Source organism: Octopus bimaculoides, chromosome 5, assembly GCF_046866305.1.
Source record: "Octopus bimaculoides isolate indiv1 chromosome 5, ASM4686630v1, whole genome shotgun sequence".
NCBI classification, from domain to species: Eukaryota; Metazoa; Mollusca; class Cephalopoda; order Octopoda; family Octopodidae; genus Octopus; species Octopus bimaculoides.
This window is the reverse complement of record NC_142932.1, coordinates 50,526,857-50,539,929: the sequence shown is the minus strand read 5'-3', so window position 1 is coordinate 50,539,929 and position 13,073 is coordinate 50,526,857. Positions and strand designations below refer to the sequence as shown.

The following is a 13,073-nucleotide window of genomic DNA, read 5'->3' as shown; positions in this document are numbered from 1 at the left end:
GAGTTAAGTAAAGGCAACAACGCAACGGAAAGTGTGAGGAATATTAATGTAGTATCTGAGGATTGGACAATAAGCATAAGCCAGTGTCAATAGTGGTTTCAGAAATTCTGAGCCAGAAACTACAGCTTAGAAGACAAGCCTCATCTTGGAAGATTTGTAGAGCTCAACGAGGACGTCCTGCAAACCCTGGTGGAACAAAATCCCATTGTAACTGTTGAGGAACTAACAGAGGAGCTTGGATTTGGTCATTCAAGCATTCATTGACACCTGCATGCCATCGGAAAAGTCATCAAGTTGGGTCAATGGGTTCCTCACAAACTTTCCGAGTCTAATTGTGTGCAGAGAGTGAATGTGTGCTCTTCTTTGCTGTCACGTCTCACGAATGAACCTTTTTTGTCAAATGCCGAAGTCATTGGTTAGGGAAAGGAGAAAGACCGGTACCCCAGGCTAAAAGAAGTCTTCACCCATGTAAGGTGTTGTTATCTGTTTGGTGGGTTATGAAAGGTTTAGTCCACTTTAAACTTTTAAACTCAAATGATAACAAAGGAGATCTACTGCTATAGCAGCTTGAGCAGCTTAAGTCAGTGCTAGAAGAAAAACAACCATCTTTGTTTTCAAGGCAAAAGGTGTTCTTCCATCAGGATAATGCTTAGCCACATACAGCAAGGATGACATTCGAAAGGCTGGAGGAGTTTGAATGGGAAACGATATTTGTCAGATATTGCCCCATTTATTCTGCAATCTTCAAAATCATTTGGACGGACAAAAGATGAATTTTGTAGACGAGGTCAGAACAGTACTGGAAGAGTATTTTTTGTCACAGATAAGTGAATTTTGGAAGAGTGCCCTTGCAAGTCTACCAGATAGATGTAAGAGCATTGTAGAAAATGGAGAGTATATTTTAGTTTAAAAACAGAACTTTATCTTGATTTTGAATAATAAAAGAAGTATTAAAAAAAACACGTTATTTATGGGATGACACAATACCTATATATTATATATCAGAAGAGATTCTCTCTCTTTTAATGGTAAATCACCAGAAGCAAACTCTATGTGTGTGTGGGGGGGGGGGGGGGGGGTTGAGTGAACTCTATTCATGTTTTGTTGAGTATATGGCAATCTCACTAGTGCTGGTGCTGTAATAAGATGAATGTATCCAGTCAGCCATAGAAACCATGCCAAAATAAAATACACGAGCAAGACGTTTACTGCCCTTCTGAGCATCTTGTGACCATGTGCAGGAGGGGCAGTGAGAACCGACACAGAGTGTGACGACCCATCTAACAGCCCATGCCAGCACAGGAAATAGGCATAAAATGATGATGAAATGATGATAGTGATTAGTGTATGAAAATTCCTTCTTTAAAGTAACGAAATGAAACAAAAAGAAAAAAGAAAAAAATACAGTATGATAACGAGCAGAAAAAAGTGTGACCTCTCATTTTACACACACACACACACACACACACACACACACACACACACACACACACACACACACACGCACACATGGCAAATAACTGATAAAAGTCAGGGTACATTGTTTTTATAAAATACTCATGTATACACACACACAATACAATACAATACAATATGTCAGAAACATTTATACATCAATAGATATTGATCGCAATATCTATTGGAAATATTTCCTTCTTGCTATTGTGTGATAGTTTCTGACTCAACATTCATTGAAAGCAAAACAACCACATAATCCCATCCTCCACACATACACCTCAAAATATATCCCTCTGCCTCTTTACCCTTAGGAGTGAAACTTCATCTTGTGGCAGAGGGCATTCTCCTTCATCTCTCCTCCATTCCCCAATCTTTTTCCTCTTTCTTTTTGTATCTGATACTCCTCTGTTCTAGTGCATTCTACTAGATTGAACTCACTGATCCACTCTCCAACCAACCATCCGTCCAACCATGTGTGCAATCAGTTGATTTGATACCATACAGTTTTTATGCTTCATTGCACAGCATTTCTAACACCAGCCAAGTACAGAGACAACAAAAAAAGTTTCCATGACTAATAGAAAGTTGAGGAGGAAGCAATGCTTTAGAATGGGGGGGATTGTAGTGTGTGAGAGAGGGAGAGAGAGGAGAAAGCACATTCCTCTCTGCTTCGTGATGTATTGTTAAATTCGCTTTAATAAACATAAGCATTGTTGCCTCACCAAGAACTTGGTCTCTCAATTTACCTCTTTTGTTGATGTTCTTAGCAATAACACCTGTTAAATAATCATGTCTAGTCTCTTGTTTAATTGGAGCTAAGAAACTTCTTTTATTTGATTATTTATTTGTCTATTTATTTATTTAATTTATTCTGAATTTGGAAATGTTGCAAATGAGAAATGTGTACTGAATTAGTTTTACTATTTTAAAGGTTTCTTCATTCACTGTTATTACTCCTGTTTTTGTGATGATTCTCTAGTATCTAGATCACCACCGCCATCATCATTGCAATAGGAATTTGACTAAACATCAGAGTTCTGTGTTCCATTCTTGCCAATGTCTGTTTTAACCTTCAATTTTTTTTCTGTGTGGTAGTAAGGTAATCCCAGCAGTATACTGGATTTAAATAATTTGACAATACCACTCCCATGAAAGTAATCAACTTTGTGGCTGCTTCTTCCCTTAACCCTTTCATTAAAATATTTCTGCTGAAATACACTGCTTTTGTTTCTGTTAATTTCAAAAATAATTAAGAATTTCATAAAAATAACTATCATTAAGTCAGTGTTTGGAACATAAATTAACATGAAATTTTAATGGAAGCTTTTAATTTAGATCACTTTTAAACGGGAATTTTGTATCAAAGGACCAAGGGCAGTCTGAAATGAGTTGGTACCCAAAAGGTTTAAAAAAAAAAAAAGTACTGATCCCAGATCTACCTTTCATTCTGTCAACATCAGTAGTGGCAACCCAAAGAAAATACTAGATACGAACTATGTCAGATTCGAGTAGTTTCTGTGTTGTTAGTATTTTTATTATTGTTGTCTTAGCTCCAGTTCAGTCCTAGCTGAGTAGTCCTATATTCAAGACAACTCTTTTGTAAAAATATGTTGGATTATATTATCTGATTTGTTACTTTCTATGATGGTTGAAAGGTTGAATGTTTTAGTAGAGTCATTAGAATATCCAGTAGTATACTAGTATACCTTGTGATATCCATTCCAGATCACTGTGCTCTGATGAGATCAATTTTGCCTTTTGTCCTTATGGGGTCAATAAATAATGTATTACTGTATATACTTGTGGATAGATCACACCTTTAGTTCGAAGTTGTCAAAGTAGGTATTTGTAGTTGATTCACAGATAGGTTGCACTATAATCTGGGGAGTTACATGGCTCTTTTTTTAATATAAATGTAACTAATATTTGTTAAATATTATCAAAGATTCACTTTTATTTCAAAACTTTGCTTCCAAATATTACAACATTTTTGCAGAAGTGACTTTATGAAATTAGTCCAATTGATAAATCAACTTGCCTGCTGATTCGTTCAGACCCCTGTGGTGTAGAGTGAATAGGTCTCTCTCCTGATTTTTATGGGAATTTTCAGTAAAGAAAATGCAACTTATCTGTGGGTACATACAGTAGTCCAGTACTGGTTTTGGGATGGCAGCAATTCTTTTTCTCTCCTTTCTTCCTTTTTCATCACTTTGTTATTCTTATTAATTTTTTTTCTTTTCACCCTTTCTTGTTTTCACCCTTTTTCTTCTCGCTCTTTTTTCTTCACCTTTTTCCTTCTTTGTCTTCACCTTCTGCATTTACACATTCTATTTCTTTGTCATCTTCTTCACCTTCTTTCCCCTTCTCTTCACTTTATATTAAATCATCAATGTCCAAACCTTGAGGGATGACCACTATCAGGATTTAAAATGTCCACGACCTCCCATAACTCATAATGGTATTCCAACTGCCATGACCACCCCCAAGAGGGTATAATGTGATTTCAGGGAGATATTGCTTTATTGGCTATTTCTAGCAAGTTGGTGACTATGTAGAGGGCCCCCATCAGCTGTACAGTAGGTAGTGAGTCATTTTCATAATCTATATTCAGTGATGTTATTTCTTATTATTTTCTTCATTTAATTTTGTTGTTGCTGTCCCAGCCATTAGTGTTGAAAAACAATTCATTTGGTTGGCTGTTCTGTGTTTGATGATATATTACCATTGGTTAAACCAGGATGGGATGTGTAAAGTACTCTTGTCGGGGTTTGCCTGTGTAATGGGAATTAGAAATATTCAGGGTGGCTATGTTTTGTTTGTTTTTAATACTTTATTTTAAAGGGGAGTGGAGTGGGATACGGATACTTTATGGGTGGTTGGAGTTGCAGTCAGAGAACAGGATGCAGTGGGTGGGATGAGGAAATGTGTTAGTATGAATGGAATATTGGGTGTGGATATGATACTCATGCCCGATTTATACAGAATACTGTGTTAACTAAGTGATATTGAGAATCTAGAGCAGTGGTGGTAGTGATGGTGACGGGAGTGGTGTAAACAGAGTCCATGAAATGTTAGCTGTTCTGGAGGTGTGTATATATCATGGAAATGTTAGGTGCTGGTATTTAATATTTTCTGTCTGCTCAGTTGGTGTACTGGTTCTAAAGTAAAAACATGTTATTTAAGGGCTTTCATGTTAGCCGAGCAGACAGTGCGTAGTTTGTACTTGGTATATTTCTGTCTGAAGCAGGAGCTCTCAGCCATTTTTTTTTTTTTTGCTTGTGGACCCCTTTCTTTCCCCTATTTTATTCTACTGGCCTTCTATAGCCATTTGAAGTTTTAAAAAAAAACATTTTTTTATATATCATTAGGAATTGTATAAAAAAATTAAACTATTTTGTGTATTATTGAAGTATAAACGATTTACTAAGCATAATTTTTTACAACTACATCTCATATGGACCCCAAAGGGTCATATGGGTCCCAGTTAAGAACCACTGATCTACGGTATGATTTAGTGCTTATTCACGTATAAGAGCTTATGTAATCGCTAAATATTTTCCTAGATACAAAAAAAAAAAAAAACTTAAATAGCTACTACTAACTGAATGCACCCTACCCTATTGGGTAAGCTTATTGACTGAAAAACAAATTGATCAGAAAGCAAATTGATTGGAAATGTATTATCTATCTTTTATTTTTTACTTGTTTCAATCATTAGACTGTGGTCATGCTGGGGCACTGCCTCAAAAAAAAATTTTTTGTGAAATGAATCAACCACAGTACTTTTTTTTAAAGCCTGGTATTTATTCTCTTGGTCTCTTTTGCTGAACTGCTAAATTATGGGGATGTAAACACACCAACACCAGTTGTCAAGTGGTGATGGAGGACACACACACACACATGACAGGCATCTTTCAGTTTCCGTCTACCAAATCCACTTACAAGACTTTGGTTGGCCTGAGACTATAGCAGAAGACACTTGCCGAAGGTGCCACACAGTGGGACTGAACCTAGAACCGTGTGTTTGGGAAGCAAGCTTCTCACCACACAGCCATGCCTATTAGTTAGCAAAAAAGTAAACCAAAAGGTATATTTATTGAAAAATATTTATAGGAATACATATTGGCCATTTTCTTGTCATATTTCTATTGAAATACACTGTTTTTGTTCCAGGTAATTTTGGAAATAATGAAGAATTTTGTAAAATAGTTTTTACACTTTAAAGTTAGTATTTAGAACAAAAATTGAGATGAAATTTTGATGGAAGGTTTTGGTCTAGATCACATTAAACCAGATGTAGTTTCAGGCAGTTTTGTACCAAAAGGCTTGAAATTAAAAATTCTTAGATTCAAACCATTATTCTGCTTTTTCTTGGATTAATATTGTTTCTGATGAGTTATCTTTCAAAACAACTTGTTTTGCTAAGAATGTTTTTCTACAGGTATGTCTTTTGACCTGTGTTCTTCAGACCAGTATATTTGTGATAAAATATGTTTTTAATGAATGTTCCTAAACCTTTCCAACAGCATTTAAAAGATTCTACTCTCACCAATGCCACCACTACAATAAATCAACACAGTACCCTATACAAAGAAAAATCTCAAAACTCAGTAGTATGTTAGGTAGCTATTGCTAATCTACATAAGTTGAACCTGTGAGAAACAAAATAGGAATTTTAAAAGAAGTATTTGTAAAACTAGTTTTTAAACATCAAATGGCTGTGGGGGTCCATCAAAATAATCAAAAGGATCCATGGGTAAAAAAAATAGTTGAGAATCACTGTTCTATATAGTCACCCACTTGCTTAGGAATAATAGCCAATAAGAAAATACCACCAACTCTTTAATGACTCATGTTTGAGGTTTTGTATCAGGATGATATACATCCTGATGCAAAACCTGTTGATAAATAACACACATGTACAGCTGTTGATAAATGACACACATGTACAGCTGTTGATAAATGACTCACATGTACAGAAGCTTATAATATATCACAACACCCAATGGCAAAATGTTATAAGGAAGAAGAAAAAAAAGAAGCTATTTCATATTCAGGTGAGAAGAAATTATTACTGGGGAATAGGTATTATGGAACGAGTAACTTGCCTATCATTGTGCAGATCTCACATACACAATATTTTGAGTGATGGAAAACTTCAGCCAGCTGAGATCAACCAAGCAATTAGACAAATTTCCATCAACAAGTTTTAAATATCTAAAAGTAGCAATCAAGGGGAGTGGGTAATTTCAATAAGATAAAATGATAAAAATTTTGGACACTATAAAATGATAAAAATTTTGGACACTATAAAATGATAAAAATTTTGGACACTATAAAATGATTAAAATGGGTTTGGTCTTGTGTCTTCTATCACAGTACAGTCTCAGTGAGCAACATTTAATTCCTAGATTACAACCAGTTCACTTCTCTTACACTGTTAATGACCTAAACAAAATCAACAACGCCACACACCCATCTGCTTTAAAATTAGTATTTGGGTTGAGTGAGAACTGCCTTGTATCCAGTGATGCCAAAACATTCTTACTGTTTCTAGTTGAGTAGCTTTCTTTTGAGACATTTTGTTCTAATTCTGATTCACATTTTAGTTTCATCATTATCACTTTGTTTTTTCTCCCATCATGAGTTGCAAGGCCTCTTACTAATTTACAGTCCTTCATCATTTAGCATACATGATCAGCTAACTTTGTTGTTGTGTATGTCATTTTTAGCATGGTTTTTACAGCAAGACACTCTTCCAAATCACCAATCTTTTCACAATATGGACCAGGTGCATTTTATCATGCTATTGGCACAAAATGCCTGTTAAAATAAAGAGTCCTTATTACCTTGTGCCAGTTTCTAAACAGCTGCAATGATGCAGCAGCTGTGGGCTGGAAGAGGTCTCATGGCAGGCCTTGCACCAGATGGCTGGACATGAATGGAGAAGATTTCTAGAGGCTCAATGTCACTCACATTGGAGGATGCAGAAGGGCTAGCATGGGACAGCCAGTGCCGGAGAGCACTGGTGGACCTGATTGGCTCTCTACACATGATGATATCTCTGGGACCACTAACATGGGATAATCTCATCCCTATCAAGCAAGAGTATGATGCAAGCAAGCAGTTTTTAAGTAGTTACTAAATGATTTGCTTGCTCTGCAGCTTGCTGAATCCATGTTCACTCATTTATTCTATTGTGTGTGTGCGTGTGTGTGTGTGTGTGTGATACTTTAACCTCTCCACACTTGACATAAAGCCACTGCCCTCTCTCAAGTGCCCCCCCCCCCCACGTAATGTAGTAGGCTCTTTCTTTTTGTTCTTTTTTTTTCTTTTTTCTTTTTGTCATGCAAGTTAGTCAGCAACCTCACTTGTGGTAATTGCATAAGAAAAGCATCCAGTACATGGTGCAAAGTGGTTGGCATTAGGAAGAGCATTCAGCTTTAGGAACAATGCCAAAACTGAGGGTTAAGCGACAAGAAAGGCATCTGGGTGTAGAAAATCTACCCCCAAAGAATTCCCATTCAAGTATGGAAAGGTAGGCATTAAATGATGCTGCTGCTGATGATTTTGTCGTCCAAATAGGAGAAAGAGTGTACAGTACATATATATAGCAGAGTTTATTTATTTGTGCAGAGCTGATGATCCATTCTGTAGTCACTCAGAATCACTGGCTTTGAGCATTCTTTCAGGCTGCAGAAAAAAAAAGAAAAAAAGGGAGGGATGCGACTAGGAAATTTTTATCAATGGAGGAAATAATTGAGCTGTTTGTTAAAAATGCGGTCACCTATTCTATACAATTAATGATTAATTAAATGCTTTTTGTATTAGGTTAATAGATTAAGGGATGAAGTGGGTTTGTTGAGAGAAATGTGGATTTGTGTGAACTAAGTACACAAGTTGATGAGGTAGGCATGTATAAACACACACACACACACACACACACACACACACACACACACACACACACACACACACACGTACACACACACACACACACACACACATACACACACACACACACACACACACACTTATATTGTCTGCGTACAAACATACATACAAATATCCATAGACATATACATGTTTGTATATGTTTATGGATATTTGTTTATATATGTGGTTATGGTGAGAGGGTATATGAGTAGATGTTTCATTGGTTGCAGTGTTGATGTTAGAATGGTTGCTTGATAGTAATTAGTATTGGTAGTAGTATTAGTGGTAATGATGTTAGCTAGCATTATAATTATTGTGAAAGCAGTGAGGTGGCAGGATCATTACCATGCCAGAAAAAAACACTTAGTGGCATATTCTTCTGACTTTACTTTCTGAGTTCAAATACTACCAGGGCCGACTTTGCCTTTCATCCTTTCAAGGGTCAATAAAATAGGTTCCAGTCAGGTATTGGTGTCAATGAAATCGACTAGACTCCCCAACCCAAATTTCAGGCATTGTGCCTATAGTAGAAAGGATTATGATGGCGAGACTGGAAGTAGCATTAGTTGTTGTTTTTGTTGAGGCAGTAGTTGTATTGTTGCTGTTGTGGTAGTGGCAATGATCCTGGCTGCCATGTCTCTTGTAATGGTAGTAGTAGTAGACGCAGCAGCAGTAGTTCGTGGTAGTGGTAACTGTGTAGTGATGGTGTTCATAGTGGTATCATTAGAAATACTTTGAGTTATCTTATTACCTACTACTGCTGCCACCACCACCACCACCACTCCACTTTTTCCTCCTCTTCCTCCACCCCTCAGTGGTGCTTAAATTAGACTTGTAGTCTACTCTTGATTGTTGTGTAACTACTGAAACCATTGAGAAATCAATCAGCCAATCGCTCGTGTCAACCAGTTCACACCACCTCTCACACCCACTCCAGTCACCACTCTCTCTTATCTTGCTAACACCACTCACATGCTTTCTCTGACGCCTCATCCTCTTCACACCAAGTAACCCTGTGATTTGAGAGGTTCGTTAGGAATGTGGTCACATATTTTAATACTGAGTTAATTAATTTGATTAATTAATTGTGCGTGTGTGAGTATGCATGTGTGTGTGTGTGTGTGTGTGTGCATGTGCGCATATGTGTACTGGATACATTTGTGTTCAAGGTAAGTATCAATAATTTTAGAATCAGTTTTCTACTGAAATTGATTACCAATATGATAGATCTTCATCATTAATGGGTGAGTGAATGGGTGGTTGGAAGAATTGGTAGTGTTGTGGGCGAAATATGTTTTGTTTGGTTTTTAGACACACCTCTTTACATTCTGAGTTCAGATTCCACCAAGCAGTTCAACTTCATCCTTCAAGGCTCAGTATAATAAGCAGCAGTTAAATACTGTGGTAAATTTAAATGACTATATCTAGTTTAAAGATGTGAATTTACACTAATAATAATAATAATAATAATAATAACAATCATTACCAATATTTTTACATTAGCCTTCCAATTGGTATGGGTTGGTTGAGATGTTTTGAGTTTCTATTCTATGGCTGGATTCCCTTCCTGATGCCAGCTTTTATTTTCCAATTAAGTTTACTCCCGCCCCCTCTTTAAAAAAAAAAAAATTGTAAGTTAAATCACAGGAGAATGTTTCATTCCTGGGAGACTTAAACATTGTCACTACTTGCAAAACTTTGTCAATGTGTGAAGACACATGGATACAGACATGCACATGACATGCTTCCATACAATTTCTCTGTATCAAATTTCACTCACAAGGCATTGGTCATCATGAGACTGCAGTAATAAAACATGCATCCAACTTGCCCCGTAGTGGTATTGAATTCCAAACCATGTAGTTTTGAAGCAACCTTCTTAACCACACAGCCATTCTTCTGCCTACTGTTGTGAAGTTATTTCACTTGTTTCCTATCCTGAAATTTGCTGTTGTGTGCTTTTGTTGTAAATCATAATCTAATTATTGACACTAAAGTTACTAAAGTAGCAGAACTGAGACAGTGCTCGACTAAATATTTTGTGACATTTAGCTATATTAACAACAAAGCTGTTATTTTGTTTACTTGGCAACAGAAAAGGCATCTGGCCACAGAGAATCTTCTCAAATCTATCAGACCCATGCAAGCATGGAAAAATAGACTTTAACCCTTTAGCATTTAAACTGGCCATATCTGGCCCAAATACTTCTCTCTGTTTTGTGTTCAAACTAGTCAGATCCAGCTTTTAGCACCTATCTTATAATGTCATTCTGAAAATAAACAACCACATCATCAAAATCTCAAAACTACAAGAAAATGCATGATTAATTAAAAACAGTGTGATTAAAAAGGCATTACATTTGATAAAGCAATCTGAATACGAAAGGGTTAAAACAATGATGATGGTTTAGTTATGTTCGATTATGTTTTCAGTTTAGCTCTTTTGATGCCAACCCATCTGAGACCACCCTGGGTTCCATGTTATAAACTTCCTGTTTATATCAGTGCTCTGCAACCGTTTCCAACTTGTGATACACTTATATCATTTTCAAAATTCGGCAGCACACCTGATCAAAAAATGTAACTAAAAGTACAGGGGAAAAAAATTATATTGAGGTTACACTGCAGCACACCTAGCATCATCTTGTGGAACACCAGTAGCAGAGCACTGATCTATATTAAAAAATGTACATGTACATATATACACAGACACATAAGGTGGCGAGCTGGCAGAATTGTTAGCATGCTGGGCAAAATGCTGAGCAGCATTTTGTCTTTCTTTATGTTCTGAGTTCAAATTCCAATGAGGTTAATTAACTTGGCCTTCCATCTTTTTGTGATCAATAAAATATGGTGTAATTGACCCCCCCCCCCCCCCCGAAATTACTGCTTGTGCCAAAATTTGAAACCTACACACACACACACACACACACACACACACACACAGACATACACATATACATACACTTTTGGACCTATTTCCCAATGTATCCCTTTTAAATCTACAGTTGTCTTTCCCACCTCTGATACCCTTTTATCTCTATCAGTTATGCTGCTCACCCTGTCTTCTTTTCATTTACAATGGTGCTTGTGTAATTAAGGATGGTATTCAACTTATCTAATCATCTAGGCAGTTACCATACCACCTGAGTACCATGGGATAGTATTATTAAACCTGCTCATTTTCAATCTTCCTACCCATCACTTTTCCTACCACTCTTGCCTTTGATGAGGCCTATAGACCTGTCTGTATCTGATGCACCCTAGTCATCAGTCTGTCTTCCTTCAGCCACTTGCTATTGACAGCCATCACTCACTCTTACTATTGTCCACCTCTATTACTATCTGTCAGTTTTTTCTCCCCATTTGTCATTCTCTTACACCAGTCATTGTTTCTACCATTATACTCTTAATCCTTCCACCCACCCATCATGGTTCTTCTGTCATCACTCTCTTTTCTACTCACCTTCTCAGTCACAGTGTCTTGAGTGAATAAATACATCATAGAGTAGTAAGGATATGTTTGTTTTACAAGGTAAGAGGTAATCTCTTTAGTGCTGGTGCCAAAATAAAGCGAACTCAGTACACTCTGTGAAGTAATTGCTGAATGTATGAGACTTGTCAAAGGTATGACAACCTTTCTAGCTGTAGTGATAGGAAGAGCATCCAACTTTAAAATCCAGACCAAAGATGAAACGGAGGAGGAGTAACTTCAAATAAGAACTGATTCAAATCTGAACACCCATCCAACTCATACCAACATGGAAAGCTGACATAAAATGATGATGGTGTTGACAGTTGACATCTTTAACCCTTTGGTATTTAAAAAAGCCATATCCATTCAGAATATTCCACCTGTTTTATGTTCTAACTGTCCAGCTCTGGCATCTTACACCTATCTTACTATGTCATTCTAAAAAATTAATAATCAGATCATGAATATCTCAAATCTGTGAGGTAATGCATGATTAATTAAAAACAATTTGAATAAATAAGCATTTGACAGAGTAATTTGAATGCTAAAGAGTTAAAGTTGCTCAAGACGGATTGTTATTCTTATATTTGTGAAATGAACTTCCATAGATCTTCTTCCTTGTTTGTAGATTTCAGATGGAGTAGAACCAGCAAACCAGCCCAGGTACTTTGTTGTCAGTTGGCAGATGGCAATCTCCAATTCTTTGAGAGTCAGAGATGCTGACAGCCTCTGTTGGGTGGGGAACATGGGAAGAGCATAGCAGTCATCAGAGGTAGTTAGTGGTCTGTGCAAAAGAGAATAGAATGCTAGCTTATTGGTTAGGGTGTTGGATGCTTGGTCTTGTGATTGTGGGTTTGATTCCTGAACTGGGCAAAGTACTTCGTTTTATACTGGTTCAGTCGACTCAGCTGAAAATGAAAACCAGCCACCTCTTCCTTTATATTAGATGTTTCAGTGAGTCAAAGGTTGAAGGGCTGAGAGGATATTTTTATCTGCTTCCAACTACGTAGACATCTAAAACAATTGGTGAAAACGTAGCACCTGCTACTAAGTCATACTTACAAGTAACAGCTTTTCTTTACATTCACACATGCGCGCGCGCACACACACACACACACACACACACACACACACACACACACAAACACACTTATATAAGCACAAGCAAAAAATGATAATGATTTTCTTCTTTTGGTGAAGAACT

The 13,073-nt window shown here is 36.8% G+C and overlaps 1 protein-coding gene across 3 annotated transcripts in view; it reads left to right on the top strand.

Moving 5' to 3' along the window:
* LOC106881686 (putative receptor-type tyrosine-protein phosphatase mosPTP-1) overlaps positions 1-13,073 on the top strand; it is a 305,456-nt gene that overhangs the window by 157,954 nt on the left and 134,429 nt on the right. The window lies entirely within an intron of this gene.